This window comes from Castor canadensis, chromosome 6 (genome assembly GCF_047511655.1).
Source record: "Castor canadensis chromosome 6, mCasCan1.hap1v2, whole genome shotgun sequence".
Taxonomy (NCBI): domain Eukaryota; kingdom Metazoa; phylum Chordata; class Mammalia; order Rodentia; family Castoridae; genus Castor; species Castor canadensis.
In genome coordinates this window covers 59,615,187-59,638,972 of record NC_133391.1, presented here as the reverse complement: position 1 = coordinate 59,638,972, position 23,786 = coordinate 59,615,187, and the positions used below count along the sequence as shown (strand labels likewise).

The window sequence follows — 23,786 nt, the reverse complement described above, 5'->3', positions numbered from 1 at the left end:
ATGTAAATTTTATTCAGATCAGGCCAATCATTATTTAACTGATATCGTCAGTGCTTTGAAAGGTAACAGGAACATAAGTACTTAGTAAATATATACTGAATAAGTAAATTAATATATCAAAGAGTACATGCCTTCTGTTTCCAGAGATGTTGGCTGGGTTGTATCATTTTCTTATTTGCATGCTTGGAAAATCTAGACAAAATTCAATAGATGTCACCTGAAGGTGTAGAAGAAATACCAAAACACTGAAAACAGTGGGCTAAGAATCAAGAAAGAATTAAAGTATAAACTGAGTACAATATTCTGGGAAGGTTTTTCACCTGGAGGAAAAACAATCTCTCAGCTAAAGAATCCAGGTCTAGAAGCCATGTAGCTGGAACTTTCTGAGGCAGAAGCCCAGAGGAAAAGAGCAGAGAAGCAGAGAAGCCAGGTGGAAACTGCTGACTGAGCTATTGAAAGCTGAGCAGAGTGGGAGACAGTTTTGTGGGATGAGAAATAAAAAGCATCAAAGGGCAAATGGCTCTGGAAATGCCCGCACTGTCAAATGAGACCCACGAAGGGCTGTGTATGAGACTGACTACTCCCCAGCAACTGCCTAGTGGGACAAGTGCTAAATCCATGATCAAAACAGCATAGTGCTAACTGTATCAAATGATCTACTTCTACTCCCAGTGAATTCAGTGAGCAAAAGGAAATTCTCTCTGAAGGTGATATTATGTATAATTTCAAATTATCTATAGTTTTTATAACGTCTGACATTAAACAAAAATTGAGGCTACTGACCAAGTAACAGATAAGTGAATTAAAACCACAGGAAATGCAGTCATTTTAAGTTTTAAAAACATATTTAAATATGTTCATAAAAAATAAAACCGAGATTGCTAAAGAGAGTTTTAATCTATCAAACTTAAGTGAAGAAACTGACTAAAAAGCTAACAAAATTTCAAAACCCAAAAGATGAATTTCACAGCAGATTAAATCTTTCTGAAAACAAGCAATTATACTGGAACACCACTCAGTAGAAAAGTTTTGTGTTTCATTTCAGAGACAAAGCAATGTTAAATCACAGAAGGTTAAAGGGCTTAGCATGCGTGCAATTGTAATAAGAACAAGAAATGGCACAGATAAAGGGATAAATAAAAATTAAAGAAATACTACAATTATTCCAAAACTGCAGATCTATATCAAGCCACCATTTTGGGAAATGCTATGCATCCAAGTTGGGTAAATACAAGGTAGTTAAGTTATGTGTAACCACACCTATAAGACAATGGATTACTACATACAACAAATATAAACAACTGAATATTCAGTAGAAATAATGCGTGTCTATTTGGGATTCTATACCTACCAACATATAAAATCTTAAGCTAAAAGCTCATCACTAGATAATCTGACTTGGTAAAAGTCTAGTTTATCTTTAAGCAGAATGAAAACTATCACAGATTATAGCCCAGAGTGCAGGAAGAAATGAAATTTAAAAGAGAGATCTAATTGAATATTGATCAAAGCAATACAATACTCAGTTTAAATATATCTGTGTGTGTATATATGTACATATATATTTGTACATATCTATCAGTAAAGTGCATGGAACCACAGTAAAAACAATAGGCAATAGAGAGTTCAAGTGTCAGTGCTGTAAAATATTTCAATTATTCTAGGTCTATTAAATCATGGATAGAAATTACAATCCCCAGGCTAAGCCATACACAAATACTTAAGAAATGTATCAAAATAACTCTGCCACCCTCAAAGTAGCAGCAGAAAGTTTGCGCCTGGTGGCCCAGCTACTTGGGAAGTGGAAATAAGAGGATCATGGTCCAGAATGACCCAGGCATAAATGTGAGACCATGGCCGAAGAATAATTAAAGCAGAAAAGATTGAGTGAATGGCTCAAATGTTAGAGCACCAGCCTACCACTTGGATAAGTCTTTTGTTGGATATGTATTTTGAAATATTTTCTCCCAAGTATGTGACTTACCTTTTAATTCTCTTGATACTGTTTTTCACAGAGTAGAAGTTTTTTCAAAATTTATTAAAGTTTATCTTATCAATTCTTTCCTTCATACATCATACCTTCATATATCTAAAAAGTCAATGCTAAACTCAAGGTCACCTAGATTTTCTTTAGCTTATCTAATGGAAGTTTTTAGTTTTTCCATTTTCCATTTAGATCTGTGATTCATTTTGGATTTATTTTTTGTGAGGGGTGTAAGGTATGTGTCTAGGTTTATTGTGGCTCTAGTATAATTATTTTTTTGTCTATTTTTTAAGACACTTAGACAAAGATAGTTGACATCAGTTATCTGGATCTATTTGGGAGCTCTATATCTGTTGCATTGATCAGTTTGTCTGTTTTTTTCACTAATATCACATGGTTTCAGTACCATGCTTCATATCAAGTCTGGAAGTCAGGCAGTGTCAGTCCTCTGCCTTTCTTCTCCTTCATTATTGTCTGGGATAGTCCCTTTCACTTGTCCATACAACCTATTGAAGAATTTATTTGATATCCAGAAAATAACTCTGTAGAATTTTTACTGTGATTGTTTCAATCTATAAAGCAAGTTGGGAAGAACTGACATCTTGCCAACATCAATTCTTCCTGTTAACACACATGAAATATCACTCCATTTGTGTAACTATTCGTTGAGTTCCTCCATCAACATTTTGTGGTTTTGCTCATATAGACCTTGCACATATTTTAGTAGGTTAACATCTAAGTATTTCATTTTGGGGAGTATAAGCTAGAACTTTTATACACTATTAGAAAGCATTCGTCAAAAGGGACATTGGTGCTTTGTTTCTTTCTAATGTTAGTGGAAAAACTTTGAGTTTCGCTTTGTTAAGTACATTGTTAGGCATAGGTGTTTTATAGATATTCTTTATCAAGCTGAGGAAATTCTCCTGTATTCCTACTTTACTATACTTTTTATCATAAATGGGAGTTGGATTTTGTCAAATGTTTATCCTATGTCTATTGATGGGATGTCATTTTTTCTTTTTTAGTCTGCTGCTGCAGTATATCACATTAATGGATTTTTAGATGCTGAGCCTGTTTGCATATCTGGGATAAGTCCCACTGATCATGATGTACAATTCTTTTTATGCATTATTGAATTCAATTTGCTTATATTTTGTTAAAAACCTATTTTTGTGAGCGATATTTGTCTGTAGTTTTTGTGTAATGTCTTTACCTGATTTTGGATAAAACTGTCATCATAAAACGAGTTAAGAGGCATTCCTCTGCTTCTACCTTCTGAAAGAGCTTGTAGATAGTGTGTATAATCTCTTTTTTAAATTGTTGTGTGTGGGGGTGCATTAGGATTTACAAATGTTCTTACAATGTATCAAGTATATCATACTTGAGTTCACCTCCTCCACTGCTCTTCTTCATCCTCACTCCCATGATTCCTGCAACAGTTTCAACAGGTATCATTTTTTAATTACATACATGTTTATGCATTGTTTGCACCATATTCATTTCATCCTCCTATTCCCTTTCCCTGCCTCCTCCCCCTTCCCACTGGTGCCAAACCCCTACCCCCTGCAGAACCTGTTCTTCCCTCCTGCTCTCCAATTCGGTAGAAGAAAACACATAAAAGAAAAAAAGAGAAACATGGTACTTATGCTAGTTTCAGATAAAGATAGCTACACAGGGAGTTTCCTTTCACATATGGATTACAACTCCAGTTGGTCCATCTCTACCATTTCTCTTCACTACTCCTTAGTCCCCTTCCCATGCTGGCCCCAGACAGTGTAAAAGACTTTGATATTCATTCCTGTACCTTGAGCAGCACATCAACCACTTTCAAGTTTTTACTTTCCTTCCCTTGCCCTATTCCTCCTGTAGGCAGATTCCCCTTAGCGTGTCACCCATGTCCCATAATAATACTGCATGTGTTTTAGATCTATAATCTGCATATGAGGGAGAACATGCGGCTTTTGTTCTTCTGAGCCTGGCTACTCTTAAGATGATGTTCTCCAGTTCCATCCATTTGTCTGTGAATGACAAAATTTCATTCTGCCTTGTGGCTGAGTAAAATTCCACTGTGTATAAATACCACATTTTCTTAATCCATTTGTCAGTAGTGAGATATTTAGGCTGTTTCCATAGTTTACCTATTGTGAATATTCTGTGCAAAAAAATACAAGAAAAAAAGAGAAACATGGCATTTTTGCTAGTTTGAGATAAAAATAGCTACACAGGGAGTTTCCTTGTGTAGCTGCAATAAACATGGGTGTGTAGGTGCTTTCGTTGTAACCTGACTCATATTCCTTTGGGTATGTCCCCAGGAGTGATATTGCTGGATCATATGGCAGATTTATGTTTAGTTTGTAAGGAGCCTTCAAACTGTTTTCCACAGTGGTTGTACTAGCTTACATTCCCACCAGCAGTGTATGAGGGTTCTTTTTTTCTCTGCCAACATTTGTTGTCATTTGTGTTCTTGACAATAGGAGTGAGGTGGAATCTTTGTGTGGTTTTGATTGGCATTTCATTTATGGCCAGGGATAGTGAGCATTATTTTCATGTGTTTTATAGCCATTTGGACTTTTTCCTTTGAAAAAGTTCAGTTCAGTTGCCCATTTCTTTATTGGTTTATTGATTTTGGGGGAATTTAGTTTTTTGAGCTCCCTGTATATTCTGGTTATCAGTCCTTTGTCTGATGTATAGCTGGCAAAGATTTTCTCCCATTCTGTGGACATTCTCTTCAATTTAGAGACCATTTCTTTTGTTGTGCAGAAGCTTTTTAATTTCATATAGTTCCATTTGTCCATCTTTTCTCTTAGTTGCTGAACTGCTGGAGTTTTACTGAGGAAGTCCTTGCCTATATGTATTGCTTCCAGTGTATTACCTGATCATTCCTGTACTAGCTTCAAGGTTTCAGGTCTGCTATTAAGGTTCTTAATCCACTTTGAGTTGATGCTTGTACAGGGTGATAAACATGGATCTAGTTTCAGTTTTCTGCAGGCACATAACCACTTTTCCCAGCAACATTTGTTAAAGAGGCTGTCTTTTCTCCACCATGTGTTTTGGCACCTTTGTCAAAAATTATGTCGGCATAGCTGTATGGATTCATATCCAGGTTCTCTATTCTGTTCCACTGGTCTTCATATCTGTTTTTTTTTTTTGAATTTTATTATTCATACGTACATAGAAGGCTTGGGTCATTTCTCCCCCCTGCTCCCACCCCCTCCCTTACCTCCCACTCTGCCTCCTCCCTCTCCTCCCCACCCCTTCAATACCCAGCAGAAACTATTTTGCCCTTATTTCTAATTTTGTTGAAGAGAGAGTATAAACAATAATAGGAAGGAACAAGGGTTTTTGCTGGTTGAGATAAGGATAGCTATACAGGGAGATGACTCACATTAATTTCCTGTGCATGTGTGTTACCTTCTAGGTTAATTCTTTTTGATCTACCCTTTTCTCTAGTTCCTGGTCCCCTTTTCCTATTGGCCTCAGTTGCTTTTAAGGTATCTGCTTTAGTTTCTCTGCGTTAAGGGCAACAAATGCCAGCTAATTTTTTAGGTGTCTTACCTATCCTCACCCCTCCCTTGTATGCTCTCGCTTTTATCATGTGCTCAAAGTTCAATCCCCTTGTTGTGTTTGCCCTTGATCTAATGTCCACACATGAGGGAGAACATACGATTTTTGGTCTTTTGGGCCAGGCTAACCTCACTCAGAATGATGTTCTCCAATTCCATCCATTTACCAGCAAATGATAACATTTCGTTCTTCTTCATGGCTGCATAAAATTCCATTGTGTATAGATACCACATTTTCTTAATCCATTCGTCAGTGGTGGGCATCTTGGTTGTTTCCATAACTTGGCTATTGTGAATAGTGCCGCAATAAACATGGGTGTGCAGGTGCCTCTGGAGTAACCTGTGTCACATTCTTTTGGGTATATCCCCAAGAGTGGTATTGCTGCATCAAATGGTAGATCAATATTTAGCTCTTTAAGTAGCCTACAATTTTTTTTCCAGAGTGGTTGTACTAGTCTACATTCCCACCAACAGTGTAAGAGGGTTCCTTTTTCCCCCGCATCCTCGCCAACACCTGTTGTTGGTGGTGTTGCTAATGATGGCTATTCTAACAGGGGTGAGGTGGAATCTTAATGTGGTTTTAATTTGCATTTCCTTTATTGCTAGAGATGGTGAGCATTTTTTCATGTGTTTTTCAGCCATTTGAATTTCTTCTTTTGAGAAAGTTCTGTTTAGTTCACTTGCCCATTTCTTTATTGGTTCATTAGTTTTGGGAGAATTTAGTTTTTAAGTTCCCTATATATTCTGGTTATCAGTCCTTTGTCTGATGTGTAGCTGGCAAATATTTTCACCCACTCTGTGGGTGTTCTCTTCAGTTTAGAGACCATTTCTTTTGACGAACAGAAGCTTTTTAGTTTTATGAGGTCCCATTTATCTATGCTATCTCTTAGTTGCTGTGCTGCTGGGATTTCATTGAGAAAGTTCTTACCTATACCTACTAACTCCAGAGTATTTCCTACTCTTTCCTGTATCAACTTTAGAGATTGTGGCCTGATATTAAGATCCTTGATCCATTTTGAGTTAATATTGGTATAGGGTGATATACATGGATCTAGTTTCAGTTTTTTCCAGACTGTTAACCAGTTTTCCCAGCAGTTTTTGTTGAAGAGGCTGCAATTTCTCCATCATATATTTTTAGCTCCTTTGTCAAAGACAAGTTGGTTATGGTTGTCTGGCTTCATATGTGGGTCCTCTATTCTGTTCCACTGGTCTTCATGTCTGTTTTTGTGCCAGTACCATGCTGTTTTTATTGTTATTGCTTTGCAATATAGTTTGAAGTCAGGTATCGTGATACCCCCAGTTCTATTTTGATCTATTTTGATCTGGTCTGTTTGGTGTCCTGGAGGCCTCTTGCATCTGTATGGGAATATCTTTCTCTAGATTTGGGAAATTTTCCGTTATTATTTTCTTGAATATATTACGCATTCCCTTCGCTTGCACCTCTTCTCCTTCTTTGATGCCCATGATTCTCAAGTTTGGTCTTTTGATGGAGTCGGTGAGTTCTTGCATTTTCTTTTCACAGGTCTTGAGTTGTTTAATTAATAGTTCTTTGGTTTTTCCTTTCATTACCCTTTCATCTTCAAGTTCTGAGATTCTGTCTTCTGTTTGTTCTATTCTGCTGGATTGGCCTTCCGTTTTGTTTTGCAGTTCTGTTTCGTTCTTTTTTCTCAGGTTTTCCATATCCTGTGTGGTTTCCTCTTTAATGTTGTCTATTTTTGTCCTGAGTTCACTTATCTGTTTGTTCATCATGTTCTCTCTTTCACTTTGGTGTTTATACAGTGCTTCTATGTTTTCCTTTATTTCTTCTTTTGCTCTTTCAAATTCTCTATTTTTGTTGTCTTGGAATTTCTTGAGTGTCTCCTGTACATGTTGGTTGACCCTATCCAGTATCATCTCTATAAAATTCTCATTGAGTACCTGTCATATGTCTTCATTTAAATTATTCTTGTTGGCTTCATTGGGTCCTTTGGCATAGTTTATCTTCATTTTGTTGGAGTCTGGATCTATGTTTCTGTTGTCTTCATTCCCCTCTGGTTCCTGTACTAATTTTTTTGCTGTGGGGAAACTGGTTTCCCTGTTTTTTCTGTCTTCCCGTCATTGTCTTTGGTGTTGTTACTGTCCCTGTACTGTGTGCAATTAAGTATTTTCTAGCTTGTAATAATAACAATGGTAATATTTAGAATGGAAGGGTGAGTGGAGATGGAAAGCAAGAAGTTAAAGAAAAGGGAAAAACAAATAAACAGACAAGAAGGAGAAAACAGAACAAGGTTTCAGACAAGAAAGTTTCAAAGGTATAAACAGGGAGTGTTAGTGTACTAATCGACAGTAAGCTGAACAGGCATTAGAGTGACAGAGAGAGGATTAAAAATAAAAACTAAAAAAATAAAAATAAAAATAAAAAATAGGTAAATGAAAGAAATATCTATATATAAAAATAAAATAAAATAAAATAAAATAAAATGAAAAATAGAAAATTTTTTAAAAAAACCAAGACCTCCAAGTTCAAATGCAATGAAGTTTCAGTCTTAATAATTTGGGTGTCCATCTCAGTCTCCAATCCTGGAGATGGTGCCTCAGATGATGTTCTGTAGTTGTCTCATCAAAGGGGACGCATAAAGTAGAACAGAACTACACACACACACACACACACACACACACACACACACACACACAAAACCCACCAAGTGTCCCAAGTTCAAATGCAATACAGTTTCAGTATGTTTTTCAGCATGCAGGTGAAATTCAGTTGTTCTCTCATCAAATGTAGGGAGAAAAAGAGAAAAAAAAAAGAGTCTGGAACAGTTCTGAGAATGGTATCTGCAGCTGTGGCTTGCCTGCCCACTGCTGTCAGCCTGTTGTTGCTGGAGGCATTATTTATGCAGATCTCTGGCGTGAGCTTAGCACTCACCTGGCCTTGCAGGCTTTGTTTACTCAGAGTTCTCCTGTGTGTGAGCCTCTGCTACAAGCTTTCCCCTTTCCAAGCACACTGGAAAAGGTGACACTGCACCCACGTTCTCAGTCCTGCGTGTTTATTTACAGTTCATGTGGGAAGTGGGTCTTCCCCCCTCTCCTGTGCAGTTTTCCTCCCACCGCCACTTTCACAAGCTTTCCTGCTCTTGATTACTGGGCGGTGCCGCTGCTCCTGCCAGTCGCCATGTTTGTTTACAGTTCACTTGGGAAGTGGGTCTTCCCTCCTCTCCTGTGGAGTTTTCCTCCCTCCGCCACTCTCACAAGCTTTCCCACTCCTGGTTGCTGGGCTCACGCTCCTGCTCCCACCGGAGCCTCTCCTATCCTCTGGCTTGTTTATTTGCAGTCCTGGGAAGGATTCCCTTCCCCCAATCTTTGGCGCTCAGTGCACCCCACCCTCTTTCCTGTGTGTCTTTATTGTTTTTATTGCTTACTAGTCAGTTTCTCTTTTTTCCCCAGGTGGAGGTCAGTCTGTCCAGGGGGCTATGTTGCTCTGGCCCAGGGTTGTCTGTGGGAGTACCGTAGCACTGCAAAGCTCACCTTGTCTGTGTCTTCCCAAGCCATCTGGGCATGGGCAACTGGCAGCCTGGGGACCCTCCTTGTTTCTCCGTTTAACATGAAGTGGAGATTCTCTGTGCCAGCCGGAGGTGTGGAGGGGTCAGTGATTTTTGCCTGCAAAGTGTGTCTCCACCGTCTCTCTAAGATTTCACTATAGGAGGCTCACTTTCTGCTTCCTCCCTCTAGACGCCATCTTGGAATCTCCTTCATATCTGTTTTTATGCCAGTACTATACTATTTTTATTGCTATGACTCTGTAGTATAGTTTGAATTCAGGTATTGTGATAACTCCAGCATTGCTCTTTTTGCTCAGTATTGCCTTGGCTACTTGTGGTATTTTGTTTCCAAGTGAACTTTAGGGTAGATTTTTCGATCTCTGTGATGAATGTCATTGGGGTTTTGATGGGAATTGCATTGAGCATGTAGATTGCTTTTGGTAGTATAGTCATTTTCACTATGTTGATTCTTCCAGTCCGTGAAATGGGAGATTTTTCCATGTTCTGTAGTCTTCTTTGATTTCTTTCTTCAGTGATTTGTAGTTTTCCTCAAGGTCCTAGAGGTCATTCACACATCCTTTGTTAAGTTTATTCCTAGGTATTTGATTTTTTTTGTATAATTTCTGTCTTAAATATTGATAGAATTCACCAGTGAACCCACTTTTGTGTGATTCTTTTGGATTTGGAAGAATATTTATCATTGATTTTAGTTTCTTTAAGAGATATTGGCTTTTTCAGATTTTCTATTTCTTTTTGTGTAAATTATAAGAGTCTGTGTCTTTCAAGGAATTGGTTATTTTTATTTTATTCACTCTATTTAATTAGTTTAATAACTAGCTAAATAAATACTGTTTAGTTTACTACTTATTTGTTTATTGAGTTAGTTTATTAAATTTATTTATTGAGTTATTAGTTAACTAATAACTAATAAACCAATAACTCAATAAATAAATACTATGTATTATGTTTTTTACTACTATTAAATACTATTTATTTAGTTAGTTTTCTAAGGCAGAAGCTTAGATTAGTGATGCTGATTTCAAAAAAATTTAAATACATTTAAGTTTTAAGTGTATTAATTAAAATCAAAGCTAAATATTTTAAGATGTCAATTATTATTCAAGTTGATTGATAGATTAAATATAAGGTCAATAATGATTCTACCATAGGAATTAGAGTAATACAAAAATTAGAAGACTTAAAAAATCTAATTTCATAACTTATTAAGGATAGACCCGTAATTTTATGGAAAGTTTCCTTTCAAAAATGTGTGTGGAAAGAAATGTGTTTCCCCAAATGGTGCTAGAATTATTGGGTAACATATGGAAAGTTATGAATGTCCACTGCTGCTACCACGATATTCATGAGCTGATAAAGACAGGTCACACATGAAAACTTGAAGATTCCTTAGGACACAAAAAGCACTAGTAATCAAAGAAATGTGGATAAATTAGATTTCATTAATCTAAAACAACTTTTAATAATAAGATAGCTTTAAGAAAATCAAGTTGGATGTAAGCTTGTACAACCACTTTGGAAAACAGTATGGAGGCTCCTTCAAAAAATAAACATAGAATTGCCATATGATCCAGCAATCCCACTCCTAGGGATAAACCTGGAGGAATGTGGCTCAGGTTATTACAAAGGCACTGCACACCCATGTTTACTGCAGCACTATTCACAATAGCCAAGCTATGTAAATAGCCAAGATGCCCCACTACTGACAAATGGATTAATAAAATGTGGTATTTATACACAATGGAATTTTATTCAGCCACAAAAAAAATAAAATTTTGTCATTCACAGGTAAATGGGTGGAACTGGAGAACATCATATTAAAAGTGAAGTTATTCAGGCTCAGAAGGCCAAAAATCACGTGTTCTCCCTCATATGAGGATTATAGACCTAAAACAAATGCAATATACCTAAAAATGTTTTGTAGACCTAAAACAAGTGCAAAACCCATGTCTAATAGTGTTTGGACACATTAAGGGGAGACACATTAAGGGAAGAGTAGGGAAAGGGAAGGAAACCTAAAAATTGAATGTGATTGATGTGCTCACTGTAGAGGAGTGACTATAGTAATCTTAAACTGGCAGAGACCAAGAAGTAGCTAAGAGGTCTGGTAGAGATGAGCTAATGTGGGTTGCAATTCCCAAGTGCATGAAAGCAACACTAGGAATCTCTCTGTGCAGCTATCTTTATCTCAAACTAGCAAAATGCTATGTCTTTCTTATTATCTCTTATGTTTTCTCTTCAACAAAATCAGAGAACAAGAGGGTGGAACAGCTTATGCCCAGAAGCGGGGTGGGGCCTGGGGGGGCAGTGGCCCAAACAATGTATGCGCATGTGAATAAATGTGAAAACTATAAAACAAAATCAAGTTGGAACTAAGAAAGAAAGGCATGAGATCACCTTGGAGGCACTTTCACGTAGTTCAATGTAGTTAGGCACGTGCACACACAGATCCTCAGCAACCCCATCTTGGAATGGGTCCTGAGGAAACTTGTGCAAGGAAGCATGGAGACTTGTGCAACGATATTATAGCAGACTTAACCTGAATAGGTAGCAAAAAATAGTGATATTTTCAAACTAAACTATCTCAAAAATATTTTGCAGTTTTTATAGTTTTTTAGGGCTGTGATACTGAGGTTTTGAACTCAGGGTCTTGCAATTTCTGTGCAGCACTCTACCAATTGAGACATGCTCCCAATCCCTTTTGGTTTAGTTACTTCTCAGATAGGGCCTCCTGCTTTTGTTGGGCCAGCCTGGTATTTGATCCTCCAACCTCTGCCTCCTGATTAGGTAAGATTGTAGGTGTCAGTTACCATACCCTGCCTGGTTTTTGAGATGAATGTTTTCTTTAGCTGAAGTTTCAGTGAAGATGTTTTGAACTTATTTTTTTGCTTTCCCCTTATCCTTCAGGAACTCCGACTCAGTCTCTTTTCCAGTCTTCTGTCTTTCCTCAACCACTTAGCATCTGTCAATTATTATTTCCCCTTCATCTTCTCCTATTCTCCTCATTAGTAATGGCTAATCTCCTGCATACATAGATACCTAACACCTGTGTACTTTTAATTGCAAGAGCTGTACCTCTAATATAGATTTCTACAGCTTCAGCTCCTTTTCTCTTAATGAATCATTCAAAGCAGGTCTTGGGGAGTGTGAGAAAGGGAGTGGAAAAATAACTCCAGCTGTCCCAGGCAAACAGAGACCCATATCATCCTACTTACATCAAACTACCTTTTGATATTTCTGTTTTAAGTCCAGGAGCAGTATGAAAGTCACATGTCCTTTGCTAAATTTATCATCTCTTGACTCAAGCCAGTTTTCTGCCATTCAGAGCGATTCATACATTAAGCTGCTTCATTCTCACAACTTAGAAGACAGCAATCGTCTCAACTTCATCTCCCTTGTTTTCCACATTGAATCAGTTGCTGAGTGCTAATTTAATTTTAAGGACTCATCTGAATATCTCTGTTCTTTCCCATCACTAAACCTCTATTTTAATGAATTCTAATATTTCTTTCCTCTTTTGTTCTATTATAACCAACCATGAAACTTTCTCTCTCTTAACCTTGTATGCCAAGCCTATCTCCATATTGTAGCTAGAAATAACTTGTTATAACATTTAGACTTAAGAGACAAAGAAACAGGAAGAAAACAAATGCCCAATACTGTCCTTGCATTTGGGGTAGATCAATAGACATCTGAGATGTTAGGATAAAAGGAAAGATACTAGTTTAAATATGGCCAATTAAGATTGGTCATGGTGGTTTGGTGGTGAATCTAAAGAAAAGATTGTCTGAGATTAAAGTGTGTGGCCAGGAAACTCCCACTAAAATGAAGGCAACGTTGGAGTGATTAAAGTGAAGGAGTGCTAGAAATGAGTGTAATAAAAACTGGAGTAAAAATGCATGGAAAGTAATTTTCAAGGGCTCTGACACTCTGCATTTTAATGTGCTCTTCTTTTTTTGGGGTGGGGAGAGGTACAGGAGTTTGAATTCAGGGCCCTGTGCTTGCAAGGCAGGCACTCTACCACTTGCAGCACGGCCCCAAACCCCACTTTTTTTATTTTTAGTGGAGATAAATTCAATAAGAAAATTCAGACATGGAAAAATACATGCTTATTAATTAGTTTAATTAAGCTTTATTGTGGCAAATTTTTCGTTTAAAATTTACTGATTAAGTGTACAATTCAACTAATTTTGACAAATGTATATTTACATGTATTTGCTACCACAATCAACACATAGCGAAGAAGGTAGAGCCTTTCATCATCCAACAACTTCCTCTTCCACCTTCAAAGGCCCATGTAACCCCTGATAATTACATTGTTTGCCTTTTCTGTTAGTTCATATTCACATAATCACGTGCACATTTTTATAGCTGACTTTTTTCATTTAGACTAATGTTTTTGAAATTCATTTATGTTGTGTATATCACTGGATTGTTCCTTTTATCACTGAATATTAGGTAGTTGTATGGATAAATCAGTTTACCATTTTATTGCTTCATCCATTTAATGTTTGATTTTTGGGATGGTTTGATTTTATTTTTTAATTAAATTTATTTCTAGTTGATATACAAAAACAGGTTTGACTCTCAGCACCAAAAAAGAAAAGAAAAACCCCATAAAACTGCACATATGATAGGAGTACCACGTGATGTTTTGATATATGTATACGTGTAATTACATTAAACTTATCTATTTCTTCAAGTATTTTTCACTTCTTTATGGTGACAGCATTCAAACTCCTTTCTTCATGGGCTTTCAGAGTGGCTCCATAGACTGGATTGGTGTTAGGTTTTGGCCATTGTGAATGAACTGTCTGTAAAGATTGAGAATACTCTTTCCCCAAAAAAGATGTTTCCTCCTTGCATAAATATGCAGATATATTTACTGCTGGATTGCTGCTTGGCATGGTCATCGTAGTGTTAACTTAGCAATAGCATGTCAAATTGATTTTTAATTGATTGTACTCTGCAATTTTACATTCTCACCAGTAATGCTTGAGTCTGCTCTGTTTCACATCATCACCAATACTCAGAATTCTTAGGCTGCCACTATTAATAACATAGAGGTTAGTGTGTTAATATAAAAAATTGTGTAGTTGGTATCTTATTGTGGCTTTCACTTGCAATTTACTAAGCTTTTTGGTGTCGAACATATTTTTGCATTCTTACCTGATATTGCCAATACTACAACTTCTCTGGTAAAGCACCACTTGTGCTGGACCTCATTGGGCTATGTGTCCTCATACTGAATTGCAAAGCTTTTTGTATATTCTGAATGCATCATATCAACTAATTTTCTCCCAGTCTGGCTCCTGATTCCTACTTTATTATGGGTATCTTTAAAAAAAGATTTTGATTTTGCATGAATGCAATTCATGTAATTTTATTTTAGATCTTATGTTTCTTCTCCTCTACCTACGAAATATTTGCACAGTTCATAAGGAGTCACATACATATTCTGTTTTAGAAGGCCTATAGCATGGTTTTTCCATTTTAATCTAATTTTATGTATAGTTTAATCTAATTTCAAGTTTTAATTTATAGATATTCTATTTTTTCTGTTCTAATTATTGAAAGGATTAACCTCTCTCCATTGTCTTGTTTGGGCATTTTTGTTGAAAATCAAGCTTTTGCATGTAAGTCTGTACTGGATTTTCTCTCCTCAGTTAATTCTACAGCATTTCTTTCAGTGTGGCTTTAGACATTGTGGAATAACGAAACCTCAAGATTTCATTGTTCATGGTCAAGAACTTCTGCCCATTTTATGTTATATGAATTTCTGTATAAATATTAGAATTAGCTTGTCAATTCCAACAGAACCCTGCTCTACTTTTGAATAGGATTGCATTAAGGCTACAAATCAGTTTGGAAAAATTGACTTCTCTCAATTTTAAGTTTTCAGATACACGGACATTGCATGTCTTGCTATTTAATAATGTGTTCTATCATTTCTTTTACAGTTTTTGTACACTTCAGCGTATTTTTTGTTGAGTATGTTTGTAAGAACATTATGTTTTTATGCTACTATAAATTGCATTTTCAAAGTTCACTTCTTTATTGCTCCTTGCTGGAACAAAGAAAGATTTTTTTTTCTAATATTGATCTTAAGATCCTATGACCTTCCTAAGTTTTCTTATTCCAGTAGGTTTATTTGGCTGGATTCTATAGGATTTTTGGCTTAAGTAACATGTAATTTGTTAGTGAAAATAGATTTATTTCCTTCTTTCAAATCTTTCTTTTTCCTGCCTTACTGAGATGGTTTGGATCTCAGGGCAATGTTAAAAAAAATTGAGTTAGAGGAAACATCTTTTCCTTTTCTTCCAATTTTAAGGGAGGAAAATACTACCATTTGCCCTTAAGTATGATAGTAGTTATAGTTATGAATACAGAAATAGTTGTAAAGTGTTCTTGTCTCTTTAATTCTCTGACGATGTTTCTGGAAGTTGTTTCATTTCTTCCTTGAATGTTTAAAATAACTCACCAGTCAAGCTTTCTGATCCATCTTGGTTTTCTGGTCCTGAAATTTTTTTTTTTTAGTGTAACTGTTATAATTCCACATTTAATTACTTTATTAGATGAGGGGTATTCAGTTAGTTTATCTCTCTTTGTATTTTTTTATTTCAAAGAATTTATACATTTCATCTAAAGTGTCAAAAATTGTACAAAGTTAACCTCCTTATTCTCCTTCTCTTTTAGTGTCTGAACTATCTATATTTAGGTCCATTTTCCTCCTTATTTTCAGTACTGAAGTAACCTGGCTAAGTAGTTATCAATGTAAAGTGCCAACCTTTGCACTTGTTCGACTTTCTGCAGTTAGCAGTTGGAAAGCTTTGTCACCTAACGTCGCTCACATCGACGTGGTTCATGCTTAACCCCACTGCAAATTGCCTTCTGCACAGAGCATGCTGCAGAAAGGTTCCTGAGCTCACCAAGCTCCACCAGGGAGCACAGCATGGCCCTGCTCACCCCTGGAAATCTATGTCTGCTGTTGCTGTTCTGAGAAGCGTGTGCTTTGAGATGGGCCTGTTTGCTGATTAGTTAAAGGTATGCTTTTCTCTTCATTTCTTTTATTGTTTGGATTAATTTTTTAAAAAGAGGATGTTATATCCAAGGCTTTGTTTCATCTACTTGCTGTCAACTTATACAGTGCTTTATTTTAATTTATTTTTGGCTCAGATTTATTTCACACTTTGAGTTTGAGCTCTTATCTTCAACTGTGATAACTTATAAGTAGAAGTGTAACTGCCAGATGAATTGAGTCCATTAATTTATGATTACGATATATTAATTTATTTATTCAGCTTTTCACACATGACAGATGCATTATGGATCATTCTCATTTTGATGTTTAATGTGTTACATTTTTCATTGAATAATAAATGTTGGGTAATCACACTTGTTATTAATTATCTACAACTGTTTAATTTATTTCTTCTGAGCAATTGAGAGAGTGTAAAACAGAAACTCATTATTCAGAGTAATAGTGCATAGTCATGAAGTTCATTATTAATTTCTTTCTCATCTCTTTGGAGGTGGTACTGGGTTTGAATTCATTGTCTAATGCTTGCTGGGCAAGTGCTCTACCACTTGAGCCAGGCCTGCAGCCCTTTTTTTGCTTTAGTTATTTTTCAGATTGTATCTTATATTTTTATCAGCAGCCAGTTTCAGACTGTGACACTCCTACCTCTGCCTCTCATTTAGCTGGGATGACAGGCATGAATAATCATGCTCTATTTGTTGAGACGGGGTATTGCTAACTTTTTGTCTGGGCTGGCCTCAACATGCAATCTTTTTGATATCTGTAGCTGGGATTACAGATAAGATACACTGTACCCAGCTTTTTCTTTTTTCCTTAACAGATACCATTTTTAGTGAGAAATCTAAAGCCTATGAACATCTTGTAGTTTCATATTGATTTAAGTTCTCACATACAGTTTGATCACATTCCTATGTGTGTTTGATCATCTGTTTCAACATGCAGAAACAGTATGCTTTTATTTATGAACAGAATTTAATGTGACTCCTAGGTTATAAAATCTTTTGTATGTCTTTATTATCTATAAACATGAGCAGAGTTTTAGCAATTTTGGGCCAGGGAACCCCTCAATAGTGAATTCTGGCCAATTTCAGTTATAGGGAAAACAATGTTTCATCTGTATTGTTGTAGTAATTACAACAGTAACAGCTGGTCTCAAGTGTTAGTAGATAAAACAGAATAATCAGGAGACACCAAAAAGAAATGACTTCAATGAGTATTAAAGACAGAGAACAAGGAGAAACAGCCTTGAAAAAGTAAATCATACTCAGGATTGTAAGACCAGAAATGAATGAAAACTAGTAACTTTACTGTGAATGAAGCATAAAAATTAGCTAAAGATATAATTTAATGACAATGATTTGCACAACCATGACCCAGGGTCTTTACTAATATCTTTTTCCTACCTTAAAATATCTTTCACCTATACTTCCTGGTTCTCAGTCTGAGCTCTGTCATTCCTACAAGTCTATCGAAAACTTTATCCTTTAAAAATACTTTCTGGAACTTAGTGATTACTCCTTTCCCTTTAAAAATCCTCAGTGTATTGACTTTTTCATGTTTAGTCTTCTGAACTGTAGTTCAAGGCCATTTATTGGCAAGTCCATAAATTCACTGGGTCCTTCATAGAGTAAGCACTAACTGGTTTTTATTAAACTTCTATTACATGCCAGGAAATAGTGAAAAAATTAATTGATTATTATTAATGAATAATGTGAAAGGGAATTTATTTTCTAAAATGGACAATAAAAATTAAACACTTGGATAGCTTCCAGGAATTGCTAGTTACATTTACATGGATACATCAGGCATGTTTATGCAAACTAACAGACCAACTGGAGTCAATGGGGAAATATTGTCCCCACTCCTTTGCTGCCATCCTGGCTGTGTCAGCTGGCTCACACAGTAGACAGCCACTACATATTCATATCTACAGCTGCTTGTCATCCACCAGCCCTTGGGTCCAAAAAGTTAAACTCCATGCATCACAGCACAGAACCTATGGTTTAATTAAAACAGGTTGGCTTCCCTTAGTTTGAGCTTCACCATCCCCTTTTCTGTAATTGAGGAATCTCTACCATCTCTGGCACACATATGCCAACAGCTTTCACTAAGGAGAAATGTGCACAGCCCTTTTGCAGGAAAGAGACTCTGATGATTTTGTCTTCCAGCATGCATGCGTGTGCAAGGAATTTACCTTTTCTTACCTGACAGCCATGCTTAGACTTCCAGACATAAACGTGAAACACATCTAAAGATGACGTGAAGGTGACCAAGGGATAAGCCGAGGCTTGTATTCTTCCAGGTCTGAGGTCACATGTTGTACATGAGCCTGTGGAAGACACTGGATTCTGAGGAGTCCTTGCTCATTGATGTCCACTTATATCAGACAGATAACAAAATCTGGAGAATCAATAGGAACTGTTACTTCCTTAACTAAGCTCGGTTGTATTGCCCACAGAAGCTGCTTAGCTCACATCACTGCTGTGAAGCAAAGCTGCCTTTTACCCATGCTGCACCATTGTTGGATTCCACCATTCTCACTCCTGGAAAGGATTGGGCAACTGTGGCATATTTGTCTAGACTGTTTCCTCATCCTCAGAGCAGTCCCAGAAACATCCGGCACAGACAAGGCAAATACAGAAAGTAGGAAACATTACTTTCACTTAACATCTTGTTGGTATAGATAAGCTTTGCTGTGTGATAACATACCCAACTGCAAGCAAGAATTCTACATTACTTATTCATTTGCCTTGTTTCATAGAAGTAATGGATTGAATACAAGGGATTACATTGAAAATAAATAATCTATGAGCACCTCTTTCATATCAAATACAACTATAATTACTAGAGAAAAAAGATTAATAAAAGATAATCCATGTACTGAAGAAATGTACAGTACAATGGAGACAGATACACAAGCATGGTGACAAATAACATCTTACTGATAGACATATACTGGGTTAAAAGATAGAAAGGAATAAATGTTAAATATAACATCAAATATGAAGCATTTAAATATTCTGCATATTTGGGTAGTTCTGTGTATTTTAATAGAAAAAATAGTGTGCAGATATGACTTTGTGTCTGAAATTATTTTGATGAGCTCTTGCCTAGCAGGCACAAGGCCCTGAGTTTAAACCCCAGCAATGCCTACCCCTGCCCCCCAAACTTAAAGAATCAATGTTCACCTATTTAGATTTTTCTGTTAGCAATTAAGCCAGGTGACTTTTTCAAATATTGTGATCAAATGTAATTGTAGGAAAATTTAACTCTTTTAATAATTTAACTTTAAATAATTATTTATGATTTTATAATTAATGATATTTTCTTTCTGAAACCTATTTATTAGTTGGTTTAATGAATTTATAATATTAAATAAATGCATCTGATACAAAGAATGCTCATTTTATAATGCATCCAGCTACTAATACATGTTATTGAGTTATAACAATTAATAATTCAACTTCTGAATTACATGTAGTGTTGAGTAGTTTAATATTATATCTCATTTCTTTAACAGTGAAGCTGGAAAATTATATTAATAAACAATGGAGCATTATCCCAGAATATTGCAGAAATGACACTGATTAGAATATCACCATGTTCTGCCTGGAAAGGAGGGGGTGGGGGGAGAGGCTGGAGGGGCAGGAGGGAGAAATGACCCAAACAATGTATGCACATGTGAATAAATGAATATAAAAAAAATGAATATCACCATGGTGCTTTGAAAACTAAAGCTTAAACCAAATTGTACAACTGCCCATTTACAGTTGCCTGTAGCTTTCAAACACTGAGTTCTTTCATGGGTGGAACCCCTTTTGTAACATTATATGGTCAAACTTGCCTATTCTGAAAGATAAATGCAGAATAGTTGGGAAATACATTCACTTTCACTGTATTGAAGTTGCAGATTGATTGTGAAAACTGCATGTAATTTTGACATGTAAATTCTTTCTTTCTTTCTTTCTTTCTTTCTTTTTTGAGGTACTGGAACTTGAACTCCAGGTCTTTACCTTGAGTCACTCCTATTTAGCCAGCCCTATTTTTGTGAAGAGTTTTTTGAGATAGGGTCTTATGGAACTATTTGCCAGGGACTGGCTTAGAACCGCGATCCTCCTGATCTCTGCCTCCTGAGTAGCCAGGATTACAGGCATGAGGACAAGCCCCTGGCCTAAGTTATTTCTAAACTGCATACAATTACTCTGTCCTAAACTTCCCCATCTTGGTGAGTGCAAATCCTGTCCCTATAGTGTTAATGTTTTCAAGTTTCTTTTATTTTCCTTCTTATAGAAATCCTCTTTCATTCCCTCAGGTATGAATCATTGCCTGGTTCTCTTACCACAGACACCAGTCAGGTGTCAAAAGCCAAGCACACCACTGTTTCTCCATCTTCTCACTCTCTTTCCACATTCTAATGTTGCGGGAAGAATGTCGGACAGTGAGAACAAGACTCAAACCCAGGTGTTTGGAGGAAAGGAAGATTAATTACACTAGTGGGCCAGAACCTGGATCTCTCCGAAAATGGCACCAACCTATAGCTCAGGGCTGAGGTGTTTTTATTTCTCAGAATGCAGAAGCAAGCAAGCAGGAAGGAGAAAAGCAAAGTGGCAGTTAGCCTCTCACTGGGAGGTTACAACATATTATACTAGCACAAGGTTACAGCATACCACACTAGCATGACTGTGAAACCGGGCCAGGCCAGGGGAGAGAGCTTGCCTTCAGATCTTTCCCCAGGGTTTCTTTATCATCAATACAAGAGTTCCTCTAATTCAGCAAATCTTAAAAAGTGTTGTTTCTGTGATAAATAAGAAAAACAAAGACTTGAAAGACCACTTTAAAAACACATCTCTTATATTCTGAAAATTTAAGAAAAAAAATTGAAACTTATTTATTTCTGTCTTCATTCATTCATGTTAGTCAATGTCGAATTTAAGTGTATTTAATAGGCTACAGTTAAAATCTCAGCCTCAACACTTATTGTCCTGTGCTAATGAATGTAGCAAGTTCATTGAGTTTTGTAAGGATTAAATTGATGAATAAATGAACATTTTATAGAACTATGCCTGAACAGAGAAGTGCTATATGCATTTTTGGCAGTACTGGGGTTTGAACTCAGAGCCTTGAACTTGCTAGGCAAGCACTCTACCCGTTGGACCATGCCTCCAGCCTATGCATTTACTGTTAGTGCTTGTGTAGCGTAAGTAAACACACATCCATTATTGCCAACTATCTCCTTAGACCTGTGTTTAAAAATGAGCCTATAAAGAGGCATGGCCTTTATCTGCAAGAATGAAAGAAAAAAACATTTTACTTTTTCTCTATCTGTGTCTTCCAGACAGTCCTTATGGGCCATCCTTGGACTGTACTCCATTTATTAAGAATATCTGTCCTACATTTGTAACTCCTAGTGGATGGTCTCCTTCCCTAATCGTATACAGACCTTGGCACTAAATTCAACATACCAACCTGCGTTCAGAATTCACTGGAGGACTTCCTGGGACAGCAGAAATCCTTTCCTCTGTACGGAATCAGATGTAAGTTCATATTCTTGAAAACTCAGTCAATGCCTGAACCTGTCTTTTATTTATGTGGCAGCAGTGATGTTCCAGTTCCATATTTTAATCATAATAATACTAGATATTACCCTATCATTTTACTTGCTCAATTTAACACATTTGATACTATCCCATATTTAAGATTTATCAATCTCAGATTCTGTCAAATAAGTAAATAAATAATTTAATATTCAACAATGGATATGACTAAAACATCTTTTAGATGCACATAAAGTGTAATATTTCGCACTAATGCATGCACAGTATGTAAATCTGAACAAATTTTTAAAAAATGAAATTATAAAATGTATGCTCTCAAATCACAAAGGAATAAAGCTAGAAATATAAACAACAAAAGAAACTTCAGGAACTACTCCACATTCATGGATGCTTAGCAACATGTTACAGAATAAACAATAGATCACTGAAAAACAAATTTAAAAAGAAACTATAATTTTCCTTTGAAGCAAACTAAAATGAAAACATGATATACCAAAACGTATAAGATGCAGAAAAAACTGTTCTAAAGGGAAGTTCATAGCAATAAACACCTATATAAAAATAGAGCACCATCAAATAGCTGGGCACAGTGGTGTCTGTCTATAGTCCCATCACCTTGGGAGGATCATGAGTTTTAAGGTTAGCCTTCTCAACATAGTTAAGTCCTATCTTAACAAAATACAAAAAAAAAAAAAAGATTGCAAATAAGTAACCTAATATTGCCTCCCAAGGACTTAGTAAAATAAGAGTAAACCAAACCCCAAACTAGAAGAATTAGTAGAAGGAAGAAATAACACTGATCTGTGCAGAAATAAATAAAATTTATAATACAAAATATCAATAAAACAGAGTTTTTATTTTTCCTTTCTCCCTTCCTTCCTTCCTCTCTGTCTCTCTGTCTCTTTCTCTCTCTCTTTGCCAAGGAAGTCCTTAATGGGATAATACTACAGAGTCAGCTATGTGAATACCTGCCAGATGAATATTTCACAGAGAGATGACAACAAAGAAAAAAAATTCCTTGGTTAGAAATGGACTTTAAAATTTTGCAGAGCAGAATTGATCTCCAGCCCTTGATTTTTCAATGTAGAGACTATGGAGATATAAAATATCTCAATAAGTGCCTGAAGCATGGTATGCAATGCTTATTAGAAGTCTAAGTCTAAAACAAATTTAGTGAAATCAATTACCTACTTCTTTTTTATAAAAAAAACAAACTTTAGTTATTTCCACACTCAAAAGGAGAAAAAAAAATCTAACATGTAGAGCACTCCACAGTAACATAAAAGGCAAAATTCTAGCACTGCATAAAGAATGCGATAAAAATGAAACAAAAGGAAAAGCCTGTAAAGTCTGTCCTCATTACTGTTGTGCATTAATTCTTTTGTTCAATTATATTGGCAAAAGAGACTTCCAAAAACAAGCTGATTAATGATTCTAAAAATGTAAGCTCTTTTATCTTCACACCACAGAATTGCTGTCTGTTCTGCCTCCATCTGGTCTCACTGCTTTATATCTTATTTGTCATTATGCATTCAGCTTTCAGTTATTTCCGTGAGAAGCAATTCTTTAGGAAAGAATTTGTATTGCCAGCTCAATGAAGAGAGCAATGCACTGTGGTCCAATTGAACCTCTGAGATTTGCTGTCACTTATATGTGTGCATTTGCAAGGGGAGTCTCAGCTCTGCCTCAAGTGACTTGGTTTTGACCCTCCTCCCAGCATCATCCTGTTCATCCAACAAAGTACTTTCTGTTTTAACTTAAACATATCCAAGTTAATAAAGCTTCAGGATAATCAACTCTGCCTTGAGCTGACTTAATATGTTTGAGTTCATTCACAGCTATTTTTAGTTTCAAACATCGAGTTTTGTTTTTCTCATTCTATAGACTATGGTATTTATGTATTTTTAACTAACAGATAAATTAACCTCATGTTTTAAAAAAATTTTATTAGCATGTTATAGTTGTACAGGGGGATGCATTGTGATATTTATACATGTGCTTACAATATATCTTAGTTAGATTTACCGTTTCCATCATTCTCCCTCTTCCTCCCTCCTCGCTTTCTCAGAACAATTTCAACAGGTTTCATTCTTCTATTTTCATAGT

General features: G+C 36.2%; 1 long non-coding RNA gene across 1 annotated transcript in view; it reads left to right on the top strand.

Moving 5' to 3' along the window:
- The first annotated feature begins 15,659 nt into the window (after positions 1 to 15,659).
- Positions 15,660 to 23,786, top strand: part of LOC141424114 (uncharacterized) — a 196,962-nt gene continuing 188,835 nt past the window's right edge. Inside the window, exons 1-2 of the long non-coding RNA XR_012448981.1 lie at positions 15,660 to 16,130; positions 21,461 to 21,659. This is a non-coding gene — a long non-coding RNA (uncharacterized lncRNA). The remainder of the gene's footprint in view (positions 16,131 to 21,460; positions 21,660 to 23,786) is intronic.